Source organism: Oryctolagus cuniculus, unplaced genomic scaffold (genome assembly GCF_964237555.1).
Source record: "Oryctolagus cuniculus unplaced genomic scaffold, mOryCun1.1 SCAFFOLD_189, whole genome shotgun sequence".
Taxonomy (NCBI): domain Eukaryota; kingdom Metazoa; phylum Chordata; class Mammalia; order Lagomorpha; family Leporidae; genus Oryctolagus; species Oryctolagus cuniculus.
This window is the reverse complement of record NW_027208308.1, coordinates 29,352-38,367: the sequence shown is the minus strand read 5'-3', so window position 1 is coordinate 38,367 and position 9,016 is coordinate 29,352. Positions and strand designations below refer to the sequence as shown.

Below are 9,016 nucleotides of genomic sequence, written 5' to 3'. Positions count from 1 at the left end.
TTTTAATTATATAATTTAAAAACAAATTTTAGATTTTTTTTTTTACTTTACTAAGTCACAGCTCTGGCCCCATTAATATGACTTAACAATGTTTTTTCCTCTCAGAATTATCTCTATTGTTTCAGTTAACTGCATGCCTTTTCTTTACATTCAGATTCCCTCAGCTGTCAAAGCTTATCCATCTTAATTCTGTTGTTCCTATTTCCCTCCCTTTTATTCTGTCCCTAGGCTAATTGAGATCATGATTCTCCATTCCTTCTGTGTGGTGTCACAGTAGGCTTGAAGTGTTCTTTTTCTCTTCTGATTTCTAAAGAAAGAAATTATGTATTCCCCCAGTTTAGATATTTTAATAATGCACTCTAAAACAAAGGTTAAATGTTCTTAATTTGACAAGAATTTTCGGGGCCAGTGGTGTGGCATAGTGGGTAGAGCCACCACTTGCAGTGCTGGCAGCTCATATGGATCCAGATCTCTGCTATAGCCTGGGAAAGCAGTAGAAGATGGCCCAAGTCCTGGGCCCCTGCACCCATGTGGGAGACCTGGAAGAAGCTCCTTGCTCCTGGCTTTGGATTGGCACAACTCTGGCCATTGCAGCCAACTGGGGAGAGAACCAGTGGATGGAAGACCCCTCTCTCTTCTCTGCCTCTCTCTGTGCAACTCTGACTTTAAAATAAATAAATAAATCTTTAAAAAAAGATTTCTTTCTAATTTTAGATTTGTTCTACTTCATTGCCACTTCAGGGTGTGTGTAAGGAGTGCATATCCAGTTTTTCTATTTTGGAATTTTGGGATTTTGTATTAGCTCTGCTGTGTATTCATTTTTCTTGAGCATTGGTGATATCTTCTCCTTAGTTGTATTAAGAGAGAGAGCAATAGCCCTCATGTCTTTTTAGGTAAGTAAGACATATTAAAAACAGAGCATTCAGTATACATTCATAGTATTTTGACTTGTTCAATTGATTTTCCTGACCTCCCTTGGATATTCTTGGTCTTTGCTGTACAACTTTCTATACTCATTAATTCTTTGATATTCCCAAATCCAGAAAATGAATGACTCAACAGCTGTGTTCCTGTATTTGCTGGGACTCAGGGTAAGAAGCAAAGTGGAGGTGTTCAGGAATCTAAAGTTACATGCTACATAGCAAAGCACATCATTTCCTATACAAAGTGACTGGGAAATCCAGAATCTTTTGCACACATATTGGATCCTGAACTATTACTGGACTATTCAGTAAGATTTTAATGTATTTATTTTCTGTGTGTGTGTTTGTATTTCTAAATAAACTCTGCTGGGCTACTTAACATTAACATGTATTGCAGAATTCTTTCATCAGTTTTTACTTTTAAAAAGTTTCTCTTTCAGTTTTATGGGAGAGGGTAGAAGTTTCCTGCTATGTAACTGAAAGTTCATTCATTCATTAAAGTTAAAAATATTTGTTGCAAATTGGTAGAATACTATTAATTCTCATGTGATTTACATGAAACTAAATACATTCTCTATTTTGTTTTGCTTAAAATTTCTGCATGTGTGGACTTCTTTTTTCCTTCTTGCCCCAAATCCCTTTGTGTATTGGGATGGCAAATGGGTTTTACACTGGAGAAAACATGTTATTTTGGCAAAGAAGTACTTAGCCTTCCTGCTTCAAGTATTCAAATATTGCATTGGAAATCAGTATATTTGTTTACTGTACAAATGTCCTTCATACAATTTTGTAATCTTCTGGGATGGGAGAGGAAGCAGGAAATAGGAGGATTATGGGTGGGAGGGATGTTTTGGGGGAGGGGAAGCCACTGTAATCCAAAAGCTGTACTTTGGAAATTTATATTTATTAAAAAAATTAAACAATTTTGTAATCTTCATCTTCCTTTTTATTTCATCCTTTTTAAAAAAAGATTCATTTATTTTACTTGAAAATCAGAGTTACACAGAGAAGGAGAGAGAGAGAGAGAGAGCAGTCTTCCAACCGCTGGTTCACTCCCCATTTGGCCACAATGGCTGGAGCTCTGCCAATCCAAAGCCAGGAGCCAGCAGCTTCTTTTGGGTCTCCTATGCAGGTGCAGGAGCCCAAGGGCCTGGGCCATCCTCTACTGCTGGATAGTAAGTCTTACTTGCCTAAAAAGATGGATAGTAATTTGAGTAGCCAGGACTTGAACTGGCACCCAATTGGAATGTCAGCACTGCAAGCCACAGCTCTACTTGCTACTCCACAGCATCGGCCCCCTAAATTCTTATGAGTATTGCTACACGATTGGAATTTATAATTGATAATGCTGAACAATTGAAACTGTCTTATTTACAATTGTAGGACTGGATATGGCAGTTCTACTTGAAGTAAAGTATGTAGCCTGCTTATTGTATGATTTTCGGAAAAGCATGTATTTATATATAACAGCAGATCTGTTAATCATTTAAAAGTGAATTGTCATGATTACCCAGATGTAAAGAATGCAATATGTGCTAATGAGTTAGCAGTCACAGACATTTAGAATTAGAGGGATTTTAGAACTTTTTCAATACTGCAGTTTTTATGAAAAACTAATATTTTTTTTTATTTGACAGGTAGAGTTATATACAGTGAGAAATCAGAAAGGTCTTCCTTCCATTGGTTCAGTCCCCAGATGGCTGCCACAGTTGGAGCTGTGCCCATCCAAAGCCAGGAGTCAGGTGCTTTCTCCTGGTCTCCCATCCGGGTGCAGGGCCCAAGCACTTGGGCCATCCTCTACTGCCTTCCCGGGCCATAGCAGAAAGCTGGACTGAAAGAGGAGCAACCAGGACTAGAACACTTTGCCCATAAGGGATACCAGCACCACAGGTGGAGAATTAACCAAGTGAGCCACGGCGCTGGCCCCCGATAAATTTACTCTTAACAAAATATCAAAATATCTTATTTAGTATAAAGTTAGTAGTGAAAAGAGACTACCTTGTTGAACACAGAAATTTGAGATTATATTTCTTGGTATTAATTTGCATCTTAAGGCTTATTGCCTAGTTTATTTCAATATTTCAATCTAATATTCCTAATAATATCTTGTACTTAGTGGTTCACTGTGTGCCAGACAATATTCTTTTGATTTTTTAAAAGATTTATTTATTTATTTATTTGGAAGTCAGAGTTACACAGATAGTGAACAAGAGGAAGAGAGAGAGGTCCTCCATCTGCTGGTTCACTCCCCAGATGGCCTAAAAGGTCAGAGATATGCCAATCTGAAACCAGGAGCCAGGACCTCTTCAGGGTCTCCCATGCAGATTCAGGGGCCCAAGGACTTGGGCCAACTTCCTACTGCTCTCCCAGGCTATAGCAGACAGCTGAATGGAAAGTGGAGCAGCCTGGACTTGAACCGGCCTCCATATGGGATGCCCCCACTGCATGCAGTGGCTTTACTAGCTACACCACAGCACTGGCCTCAAGACAATGCTCTAAAATGATGCATTAATTATTCCCAAATATTAAAAAGTGGCATGGTACACATTTGAATGTGTTGTTTTGTACTAGTTGTAGAAAGAGTTTAAAATATATTTAGATTTAAAAATGTAAGCTTTGATCTAAAGGTTTACTTTCCCTTAAGGTGCCTGTTTGGAAACTGAGAGATCATTGAAGTCTCAAGATAGAGTACAACTGATCTTATCCAAGCCTCCTTTATCACATGAGGATGCTAAATGCCAAGCCCAGAGAAGTAAAGTGAATTGTTCAAGGTCACATAGGTAAGTTGTGGCAGGGATAATTCTGTATTAGCATTAGGTATCCTGATACATAGGCCACTGTTCTGTCAATTTTGTACTCCTTCTGGAGTTAAAGATTCTAAGTTGTGGAAAATTGAATTTGGAAATTTAGTGGTTGCTATGTTGTTATGGTGAGAAATTTCTGTGTATAGCTATGAGTTGCTTAAATTTTATTCAATATATTTTTCTAGTATGTTTGCTATTTATTTGAAATGTATAACAAGTAGCTTCATCTATTTGCCAAAAGAATTTTTAAAGATTTATTTATATTATTTGAAAGTCAGAATTACACAGAGAGAGAAGGACAGGCAGAGAGAGTGGTCTTCCATTCACTGGTTCACTCCACAGTTGGCCTCCATGGCTGGAGCTGTGCTGACTGGAAGGCAGGAGCCAGGAGCCTCTTCCTGGTCTCCTATGCAGGTGCAGGGGCCCAAGGACTTGCACCATTTTATAGTGTTTCCCAGGCCATAGCAGAGAGCTGGATAGGAAGTGGAGCAGCCAGGTCTTGAACTGATGCCCCTATGGAATACCAGCACTGCAGGTGGCAGCCTCACCCACTATGCCACAGTGCCAGCCCTTGCCAAAAGAATTTATAGAAGCTATTCCATATATACACTTAACAATTATTTAGTTACTTGACATGAACTATCCCTGCATATTTGAAAATTTTGAATGGTATCACTTGGGTTTTAAGAATGTTATATTTTAGGTCTCTTAATATTTTTAGTGATGATGTTTTAAAGGCCCTTCCTGTTTTATGAAAAATGATAAGGATTTTGTTTTACAATGGCCATAGTATTACTACTTAAAGCAATAGATTAAATAACACTTTTAAACAAAGTCATTTAATACTGAATTCTAACACACTGGTATATTTTAAAGTGAGAAGCCGGATTTCTTTCAGATATTCTAAAGAAGAATGATAATCAAAATTGAAGACATCTACAGTTTTTAATCACTTGTTTTAAGTATTGGTCATAATGGTCCAATTTTGAGTTTAATTTTAATTAGCTTTTAAATGATTCAATATGTTTTATAGAAAATATTCGGAGAACATAATTATATACTCAACCTCCCTCCCTTCTTTTTCCTTCTTTGTCATTTTTTTTAGCTTATGAAATGACATTTTCAGTTTACATTACATTAAAAAGGGTTCTTGAATCAAGGGACAAGTTTAACAGGCAAAAAGCAAAAAGATCGTAATTTAGAGGGAATATAGACAATGGCTCTAAACAATATTTGAATATCACATCTAAACAATATTTGAATAAATTGATAAATATTTTAATTTCTCCTACTAAAATGCTCAAAGTCTTTAATTATTTATCAAATATTAGTGCAAAATTATGGATTTAAATGATCCCAAAAAGTGATGAATTTTTGTGTAATAAAGTCCAATTTTTGTCAAGGCTTTTTGACAGTCTCACAGAAAACTTATGTTTGTGAATGGGAAGAATAATACCAAAATATCCATACTACCAAAAGCAATTTGCAAATTCAATGCAATCCCAATCAACATACCAACGATGTTCTCAGAGCTAGAAAAAATGATGCTAAAATTCACATAGAAACATGAGAGATGCTTAACATCTAAAGCAATATTATAAAGCAAAAAAAAGCTGGAGACATCACACCATATTTTAAGACATATTACAGGGGTCAGCACTATGACAAAGCAGGTAAAGTCACCGTCTGCAGTGCCGGCATCTCATATGGGTGCCAGTATGTTTCCCAGCTGCTCCACTTCTTATACCCCTCTCTGGTATAGCCTGAGAAAAAAGTAGAAAATGGCCAAAGTCTTTGGGCCCCTGCACCTGCATAGAGACCTGGAAGAAGCTCCTGACACTTGGATTCAGATCAACAGAGCTCCGGCCATTGTGACCATTTGGGGAGTAAACCAGTGGATGGAAGACCTCTCTCTCTCTCTGCCTCTACCTCTCTGTAACTCTGCCTTTCAAATAAATATACTGCAAAAAAAAAAGAAGAAGTGTTAGCACTGATATAATAACAGACACATAGTTCAATGGAAAAGACTTGGTAGCATAGAAATAAACCCAAATTTCTACCAGCAACTCATATTTAACAAAGGAACTAAAATGAACTGGAGAAAGAAGAATCTCTTTCACAAGTGGTGCAGAGGAACTTGATTATCCATATGTAGAAGCCTGAAAAGAGACTCCAACATCTCTTACACTATGTGAAAGTGAACTCACAGTGAATTAAAATGTAATCATAAGACCCAAACCCAAGTAAACATAGGGAAACTCTAAATATTGTCAACACACAATAGCTTTTGGGTAAGATTCCAATAGCAATAGTCACAAAAATAAAAACAGAGACATTTGAGTATATCCAACTAAGATACTTCTTCACAACAAAGTAAACATCAGAGTGTAGATACAATGAACAGATGGCAGGAAAAATTAAAACTCTGAATGTTTACAGATTTCCAGAACATTTACATGAATTGGAAAAACTCCAAAAAATACAGTGAAGAAACAGGCAAGGATCTGAATAGACATTTCTCAGAAGAAATGTACATGGTCAAAACATGTGAATATGCCCGATGTCACTAGCCATTATGTAAATATAAATCAGAACACCATATCAGTCTCCAACACCTGTGGGAGAATACAACACTCAGGTGTTTGTGTGTGCAGCAAGTGGGTTTAGAGGACCCTGTTCACCTCTGGAGAGCAGAGCCTACAGGGAGGTAAAGAAACCTTACTGCGCAGGGGCATGCTAATCTTCTCTGTATCGTTCCAATTTTAGTATATGTGCTGCCGAAGCGAGCACATGTGCTGCCGAAGCGAGAAAGAGATGAAAAGAATTTATCTCAGCTAGCCACTAATATTCAAGAAACAAGGTCTTCAGGAAAGCCAACTCAACTGACATTTTCATGTCATTGTTAAATAAAGGAAAAATTATCTAGGTTCAGCAATACGTAGTTTATAAGAGAAAGACTACAGAGTAATTTCCTTGGCATAGAAATAACTTTGTCTTTTTTTTTTTTTTTTTTTTTTTTTTTTTTTATCCATGAGGGCTTGCTATCACCACCACACACCCACATCCCATATACAAATGCCTGGCTTGAGTGGTAGCTTCTCTGCTTTGAGGCAAGTTTCTGCTAGTGTGCACCCTGGGAGGAGACGGAGGATGGCAGAAGTGCTTGGGTCCCTGCACCCAAATGGGACATCCAGAATGAATTCCCAGTTCCTGGTTTTGGCTTGGTCAAGCTTTGGCTATTGCAAGTGTCTGGGGAGTGAAGCAGTGGTTCCCTCTTCCTGTCACTCTGCCTTTCAAATCAATAACTGTTGTTGGTAATGACTAATAATGATATTCACTGATTGTCAAATTTTGAATCTATTAATTATAGACAATTTCTCTTTGTATTTTTAAACTTTCATAATGTTCTGTAGCCAATTTCATCACTAGAAATAAAAACTTTTCCTCAAAAAAAAAAAAAAAGAAACCTTACTGCTTTCCTAATGTGCTTATTAAGTTCTTGACCAGCGCCTGTTAGTCTTGCCACAAACTTTCTAGTCTTACTACTTTCCTTCTTCTTCTTCTTCTCTGTGACTTGTAAAATAGTATACATTCTATATACTGTGGATACTTTTGATTTATTTTATTCCTTCGGTCTCCTATGAAGTTCCTCCACAAAAGCACAGCCCTCAAAATATTCATTCATTTATGCAGTCTGCAGATTTCATGAGCTACTAAATTCCAAGTAGTATGTTAAAGGCAAGATCTGGGCCTAAGAGAAAAGTGGTCTAAATTCTGTGCCTAGAAGAGGATTTGGGACATAGTAGAACTTCAGTGAAGTGCTATGTGAATGACATGCACTCATTAAATGAGTAATCTAAAGCATACACTTCATTTAAGCAACACAGCAGCCCTACTCACCTCAGGTAGAGCAATTGAGAGGAATAATGTGAACAAAAATAAGACATCGATAAGTTGAATAATAACAGAGAAAAAACAAAATGAGATAGATGCCAACATTACTGAGCTATTTTTGAGGAATTAAATTGATAGAGGGGCTGGCATTGTGGCCAAGTGGGGAAAGCTGCAATCTGTGAGGCCAGCATAACATCTGAGTTCCACTTTGAGTTTAGGAATCTCCACTTCCAATTTAGCTCACTGCTAAACACCTGGGAAACCAGCAGAAGATGGACGAAGGACTCAGGTCCTTGCCACTCATGTGGGAGACTTGGATGAAGCTCCTGACTCCAGCATGCCCCAGGCTCAACTGTTGAAACTCTCTGGGGTGTGAGCCAGCAGATGAAAGCTATCTATGTCTTTCCCTCTCTCTCTAAATCCACCTTTCAAATAATAAAGATTTAATAAACAAATTAACTGATTTCAAAATACACAAAAACATGAACAATACTATATCATTTTTATGCCAAACTGATAAAAAATAACAAATGCTAGAGAGCACATGGGAAAAGAAAACCACCATATATGGTAGGTGAAAACACAAGTTAGTACAGATGTTATGCAGAACAGTATGGTCATTCCTTAAAAAGGATAAAAATTGGGGCTGGCGCTGTTGTGCAGTGAGTTAAAGCCCTGGCCTGAAGGGCCAGCATCCCATTTGGGTGCCAGTTCTAGTTCCAGCTGCTCTTCTTCCAATACAGCTCTCTGCTATCTCCTGGGATAGCAGTAGAAGATGGCCCAAGTCCTTGGGCCCATGCACCCATGAGGGAGACCCAGAGGAAGCTCCTGTCTCCAGGTTTCAGAATGGCATAACTCTGGCCTTTGTAGTCATCTGTAGAGCGAACCAGCTAATGGAGGACCTCTCTGTGTCTCTACCTCTATTGTAACTCTTTCAAATAAATAACAAAAATTAAACTAAGATAAAAATTGACCTACCATGTGAGAGTTATCTTGCTCTTGGCTATATAGAATAAGGAAATTTTATTAGAAGGAAAGGAGGAGAGCATATCAAAGATACAGCAATTTTCCCATAACACAGCCACTATAACACAGTTCACTGCAGCCAGGATGTGAAACCAATCTAGCTGTCCATCAGTGAAAAACAATGGACAGGGCAACCTCTTTTAGATACAAAAAAAGAACAAAATATTATTAAATTAATTGAAATAAGCCAGAAGCAGGAACACAAATGTCACCTGGTCCTTGTCGCATGTGGAAGTGAAAGAAAATAATGGATCTGAACACAGAACTGTGATTACTAGAGGCTGAGAAGGGAAGCAGCTAGGGATAGAGGGGGATTGGATAATAGGTATCAAAAATCAAAGAGGCAGAAAGAACTTCTGGTGTTCCATA

The 9,016-nt window shown here is 37.8% G+C and overlaps 1 pseudogene; it reads right to left on the bottom strand.

The window, feature by feature from the left end:
• Positions 1-6,449: 6,449 nt before the first annotated feature.
• LOC138848197 (U6 spliceosomal RNA) lies at positions 6,450-6,517 on the bottom strand (annotated as a pseudogene).
• Positions 6,518-9,016: the final 2,499 nt, after the last annotated feature.